Below are 7,252 nucleotides of genomic sequence, written 5' to 3' on the forward strand. Positions count from 1 at the left end.
GCCACTTTTTCCTGCAGCAGTGAAACCAACTTTAGAAAAGGATGAAGGCAGCACAGCCTAAGAAAAATAGGCGAGGTCAGCAGCAACACAGAAAACCTAAAACAATTTCTGGACGCACAATGATTTTCTTAACTGACTTGCTTGGGCCCTAGGTCTTGGGAATTTACAGAGGAAAATGAGAGCCAGTGAATGGGAGACATAAGGAAATGGCCACAATGAGTAGGGACAGAGCAGGGTTTCTGGCTAGTGTTCATCCTTAGATTCTGAGTTTACATGAAATTCATAGGCTAGAACAGTCTGCCTATTGGGAGAGTGTGTGCACAACTACAACTGTGTTTGGGAATACAAGGTATACGTGGAAACATGTTTCAAAGTGTGCATGGCAAAAGCATACAAATGTTTTCTAATATAAAGAGGGCCCCTATTTCTTTCTGAAGTACCAGGCTAGGATGTGGCTTTCTATCCCCAGCCTTTCTGGATGACTTCTGGAATTCAGATTATTCTCTTCTTTAGTTGGGATTTCTGTACAGCCAGGTTTGGTTAGGTGCCTACTGGTACCAGGGAGTTTTTCTGACCCAGCGCAGTGTAAATCCAGCATCTGTTCGGATTTTGATTGAAGCAGCCTCTGCCTCTCGCACAGTCTCCTTCACAGACTGCATGAGGTTCTGGGCATTGTGAAGCAGCATCTCTGTGGCCTGCTCAGACTTCTCGTCACTGATGTTGGTCCGGCCCAACATGGTGGCCTTCACTGTGGACAGGATTTTCAGCTGGGTACTTATAGTTGGGATTCGCTCACATACCTGTAAGAGATTGGTTCTAATCCGCTTATCTGTGCACTGCTTGGCAACCTCCTTGGCCAACCGGGTGACCTCATCTGAGGCCTTGGCGATGTCCTTGGCACACTGGATGAGTGCCCGCTTGGTACCACTGCCCCCTCTTACCAGCCGAGACATTTCAGCCATCAGTAGAGCCATGTGCTTGGCTGCTGCAATGATGTCATTGCCCTTGCTGGACCATTTACCAGCTTCATCATGGAGCTGTCTGGCGGCCATCATCATTGGCTGGTTAATCACCTCCCCAGCTTTCTGCTCGGGGAACTCTTCATCCTTTTCCTCTGGAGGTGGGGTCTGGGTGGAGGGACTTCACCCTCAGGCAGTGGTGGTTTGGGAGGAGCAAGTTCATCTGTTAGACGGAGCTGTTCAAGGTCTGGTGGAGGCGGTGGGAAGTCAGGTTCCTGAGGTTGGAACGCTTCTCTGACCTTGGCCACAGCTCCCAGGATCCGATATCCTGAATCCAGGAAGCTCTTTTGCAGGCCAGGGTCAGAGATGTTTCCAGCCACAGCCTTGGCATCCATCACCATCGGAGAGATTGTTTTGCTCAGTTCATCAGAGGCGGCTTTGACAGCCTCACGGAACTTGGGATCCTCAGAGTTCTCCACCTCCCTCTTAGCAACCAGCAGGATTCGGTTTGCCCGACGAGCAATACTGGTTGCTCCAGCGACCAGCATCTGTGGCTGAATGTTGGCCATGGCTACCTTACACTTGTCCAGGTCCTTCTTGATGGCTTCTTCAGAAGCATCCAAGAGAGATTTGGTATCAATCGCTTCGTCAACCAGCCCTGTCATTTTTTCAACATTATCAATCCACTGGTTCTTCATAGTCTCAAAATGTTCATAAGCAGCTTGTTTTCCAGGGTTCCTAAGTAAGATGCGAGCAGCAGATACAACCTGGGGTGTGAGTTCTCGGGCTGTCTTCACTGATGCCTGAATGCCTTCCACTGTTGATTTATTAGCAGTACCAACAGCAGCTGCCTTCTCTGCTGTGGCTCCAAGCCTTCCTGAATGGTTCTCAAAGTTCGATGCTCTCTCATCAAATACCTCTTCCCTATTAGGAGTATCAGGAGGGGCAGTAGCTGCCACTGCCAAAAGCTTGATGGGAGTTGTGGTATCACTGAAAATATCTGACACTTCCTGAGTCATGGATTCCTGCATCTGGGCTTTCAGATCCTTTAAAGAGTCTTGAAGCTGTGATGCAAGTGCTCTGGCCTGAGGACTCTCCCCTTCCCCTCGAGAAGCCAGGTCAGCCAGCTGAGCTGTCAGCTGATCCACGTGGTCACACTTAGCCAGAAGATCTTGGCGATAAGGTCCCATCATCACATTAGCCAGACGATGCCCTTCAGCTACAAGCCCCCGGATGGCAGCCTGACCGACTCCCCGGTCATCCACTGTGGGATTGTCAATCCACCGCTGGGCTTGCTCAATCTTGCCCTCCAGGTGGACAGCTGCCTTGGCAGGTCTGCTGTTGGCCACAGCCTTGTTGGTTTTGGTCTGCAGGTTCTGCAAGGCCGTAGCTACCTGTTTGGCCAGTGCTCTAGCTTCTGGTGAATCTCCTTTACCCTGTCTTCGTAAATCTGCTAATTTAGAAGTCAGAGCAGCTATTTCTCCAAGGGAACGCAGAATGTCATCTCTCTCTTTTGGATCATCACACAATTCGGCTATTTTCCAAGCTTCAGCCAAAGCCCCTCGAATCTGTTCTTCCCCTTCGGGTCCACCATTTGGATCTGCAAGCCAATTCTGAGCAGCATCGATCTTCTTCGCAATGCTCTGCTTCGAGTTTGTCATGGCTTCCAACTTGCGGGCTGCGTTTTCCACCTTTGCTGTGAGCACATCCAGTCCTTGCTCTATTCCTTGGTGATCCCATGTGGTTTTGGCTTTTTAAATTTTATCTCTCCTACTAGAAGTGTAGTGATTTGCGTATCACATTTTAATTGATGATGGCATACATTTATTTTACACTTAATACTGAGCTTCATCAAAATGGAGGCAATCCAATGAAGCCAAGTACATATAGCATATACAGTATGAATATGATAGAAAGCTAATTAGGCTTAGTAGTGTGGGGAATCTGGTAACGTCTGTATGTGTGTGTCTGTGTATAGTAAGGCTAGAAATCTGAGGCTCAAATGCTTGGCATTTGATTATGACTGGTTTTGTATCACTACACTTGACCCTCCACTTTCTTCCTTTTTACTGGTTAAGTATTTACCTGTCTCGGGTAGCTATGAACCCTAAACCTCTGAGTCTCCTGTGTATCTAGGATTATACCTATGAGCTACTGGCAACCAGGTGTATCAGCATGTGATTTCTTTCTTTTATTAAGTTCACCCCAATGTCAAAGGAAAATGTATCACTTACAGTTAGGACTACTCAGATAAGACACAGGAGGTTAACACATGGGTAACTTTAGTAATTCTTACCAACTTTCTCTATGATTTATATCATTTATATGAGTACTACATAATTTGCTCCTTTTAGCTCTAATTGTGGAAACATTTTAGTCACTTATAAACAAATTGATTCCTACTCTTAGGATTTGTGTTTGTTTATTTTGTTTGGCTTTGCTGTTTCGTTTTTTGTTTTTGTTTTTGTTTTTGCCAGTCATGGGGCTTGAACATGATGGCTTTCTCAAGGCCGTCTCCCCACCACTTAAGCCACAATAGCACTTCTGGCTTTCACTATGTATGTGGTACCTATGAATCAAACCCAGGCCTTCGTGCATGGCGGGCAAGCACTCTACCACAAGGCCAAACTTCCGGATCTCTTTCTCTTGGTTTTATAAATTGTTAGCTATTTCAGGACAGGGTTTATTGAGGGTTAATTCTCCCCTGCTTATGGAAAACCTTTCTGATGTCCTCTGTTTTGTAAGGTTATCACTCGCCTGCAGTATGTGTGAATAACAGGTAGTTTTCTGTCGTGTTTTCGTGTATTTCTACCTCAATGCCAAGCCCTTTTCTGAACACATTTGAGTCCACATATGCTAGGCATAAATTGGTAAACTACCCTAGGCAGCTGGTCCTTTAAAGAATGAGCAAATGCCAGTGCTACAGCTGAAGGACCTTAAGAATGAGTTCCTCCTGAAAATGTAAGTTGGGTTCCTTCCCTTCCTCACTGCCTCTCTATCCACTACCCACGTGGGATATGCATCTGTCCTCATTGGATACACAGCCTTGGGCTGTGACCCTGCAGCCTCCAGAACCATATGACAGACTTTTACTTTTCAAATACAGTTTTCTCACTCAGGTCTACTATTAGAGCAATGCAATTATCAAGACAACCACCATTTCCCCTCATGTTCCCACTATTCCCTAGCTCAGTAAATTCAACTGATTGGAACAAGTGGAGAATTACCATTTTGAAAAATGCATACAAGTATAATATTCATTTGATTTTCAACAGTCTGAATGAGTCTATAATATGACCATCTGATATTTAGAAGAAACTACCGTAATAATATAATTTTACTAATGGTTCTTTAGATCATCATTTGGGACTTAGTGACAGTTATTTTTTATTGTAATTAATAGAAGGGTTACTGGAGAAAGTAATGTAACTATTAGATACTTTCTGAGATTATTTCCAATAGTCTAAATTGAATAAGTTCGTATTTTGTCCAATTCTTTAGTTGACCTTCTGTGATAGCAGAAATGTTCTATACTGTACATCCTAGAAGTCTCATGTGACTTTAGGTTCTAGGAATGTGGCTAGTGGTAACTTTTCATTTGATCACATCTGAACCAATTGAAATGTACTGACACAGATATCTGTGTCTGGTGGCTATCATGTTAAATAACACAGATTGTTCCCTTTTCTGCATCTACCTGGGTAGCTCTTATTATCTCTTATGTATTTGTGACATGTCTTTGACAAACGAATGTGTAGAAAGACGGATGTTGGAGAGATGGATGAATGGTTGAGTGACATGGAAGGATAGGTGGAGGGATGGTTATGTGGGATGGATGGATGGATGAACACATGAATGAACATGTTCATTAACCTCAAATATACTTAACAAAACAGTAAGTGCCGAAATTAACATACAGTTTGCCTTTGGTTTTTTAGTTCCGTTTTTATTTTCATTTTTATTGTCGGGTAATGTATAGATGGGTTACATAGTTCAATTTTTGGCAGTGCTGAGGACCTACCAGGGCCTGTGTATGCTGGGTGGTCTTTACCACACATCTCTGCCTCAGCCCATAGCACTGCTTCTTACCATCATATATCCATGCACAATATCTCATTGCAATTGAACAATTTGGGAATTCCTGCCTTATGGTGATTTGGGGTGCCGACCAACAGAACTTACTCTGCATTGGGAAAGACCTATCTGTTCATTCCAAACTACATGTTGGGCCTTACTGATTCTACACTCTGGGGCACACCCACTCAGCACAGGGCAGGGTGGGAGATGAGGCCTTGGGTTCCTTGACTGGAAACCTCCTTGCTCTGCTCTCTGGATAGTGGATGTGCTTGGGAGCTTTGGGAGGATGCCCTGTCTTCCCTGTCACGCTGCTCCCTTCTACACAAGGTAGGACCAGGCAAAGTTCAGTTCCTCAGGGCCCCTCAGGCCTATGGCCTTCCTTGTCCTATGTGAAGTGCAGAACCCCACATGGGTCCCTGTTGGGAGCCAGAGTGGAATCAAACTGAACCTTGATTTGCATCAGACAATGGCTTTATTGCCTTATTGTTTTCTGGCCTTATTCTGTTTAAATGACCTGAGAATTACCATATGAATGTAACACCTGGAAGTTCCCTGGGTCTGAAGATGGGAAGAAGCTGGAGTGGAAAATAAATGGGGCAGTCTTTACCTGGACTGCAGACATCCCGGACCTGGTGTGTCTGTCTCTCTTCTATTTTTTCCTAGTCCTTGCCCCTTATTTCAGGAACCCCAATCTGTGAACCCTGGTTTGCTGCCGGGGCCCCGGCAGGTCCCCCTGGCCCTGGCCCCGGAGTGGGGGCCGTGGTAGCCAGGGTACTTCTCTACCACTGGAGCTCCCACTTGCCTGCTTTCCTTCCTTCTTGCTTGCTCATCTTTCTTAATTTTTCTCCAAAGACTAGGTCACAGGCCCTGAGTTTAAGGACCAATAATCACACACACACACACACACACACACACACACACACACACACACACACACACACACACACACACAGTGGCCAGGAGCATGCTGGATTCCTGTGATGTCTCAGATGACCAGAACATGTGGCCCAGGAAGCATGGCACGTCCTCGGCATAGAGGACCAATTTGTCTGTGCCTGACTCCTAACCTGGCTGGACCCCTCTGGTCACCTTGGACTCCTGTCCCGATTTTGGCCATCACCATGTGCTCACTCATGTCCCCAGGTGAGTCCTAGGTTTCCCCTAAAAAAAAAGGCTAAAATACCAGATGTATAGGCTTGGATGTCTGAAGATTACAATTAATAAACAGGCAGCAAATGCACCTGTAATCCTTGCTTCTTGAAAAGCTGAGATCTGAGCACTGGACTTCCAAGTCAACCTTGGCAATTATGTCAATAAAAACTCATCTCTCCGATTACCCATCAGAAAACAGTAAGTGGTGCTGTGACAGAAAGTGGTACAGCACTAGCCTTGTTTGAAAAAGCTCAGGAACAGGGTCCAGGCCTTGAGTTCAAGGCTGTTTTGACCATAAAGATATGAAGGTAGAACAGGGGGTAATAATGTGAAAATACTAACATAATGAATATGATGGGAAAATACTAGAATAATGAATATGTTATGAAAATACTAGATGAATATGATGTGAACATACTAATATAATGAATATGATTAGAATGAAAGAACAATGGGATGAAATGTAGCTAAACTACTTCTAGAAGTATATTGTTAATGCCAACTTGTATCTAAAGGCATATGGCCATAAGAGATAAAACCACTAGAACAGGGAATGGGGCAGTAACGATGGAAACTGCCAGCATCCAGGCACACGGGATAGAGTAATTGCAAATGGCTAAGAACCAGACACCTTGCCATAGGAGAAAAGGTAAGAACCCAGCACACCCCTGGGCACAACTAATTGAAAAGAGACTTTTCTGGGCCCTAACCAAGCAAAATAAACAAGAAGGAGTTTGGGCCAGAGAGGAACAGCCAATGCCCAATATAACCAAAAGACCAAAAATGAGGGTCAGCAATTCTTCTGGCCTTAACCAAGACTGTGGTTTGAGGATCTTTGCTCTACAGGAGCTACTCTTGAGCCGAGAGGACTGATGAGGACTGATGGGGCCCCATAGCTCATACCATGACAGGACTGGGAACTGCATCTACCAACTGACTGGCAGGCCCTGTTTAACTTAGAAACTAAGAGATGTCAGAGTGGTGGGTCCAGCATGTGCACTGGATAGGCAGGCTAAAATTCGGCAAGTTAGAACTAGAATACAGGAACTGTGTTAATTCTGCTA

General features: G+C 45.1%; 1 pseudogene; it reads right to left on the bottom strand.

Moving 5' to 3' along the window:
- Positions 1-247: 247 nt before the first annotated feature.
- LOC150040048 (vinculin pseudogene) lies at positions 248-6,171 on the bottom strand (annotated as a pseudogene).
- Positions 6,172-7,252: the final 1,081 nt, after the last annotated feature.

The sequence above is a fragment of the Megascapheus bottae genome, unplaced genomic scaffold, assembly GCF_031878675.1.
Source record: "Megascapheus bottae isolate mThoBot1 unplaced genomic scaffold, mThoBot2.hap1 HAP1_SCAFFOLD_87, whole genome shotgun sequence".
Classification (NCBI taxonomy): domain Eukaryota; kingdom Metazoa; phylum Chordata; class Mammalia; order Rodentia; family Geomyidae; genus Megascapheus; species Megascapheus bottae.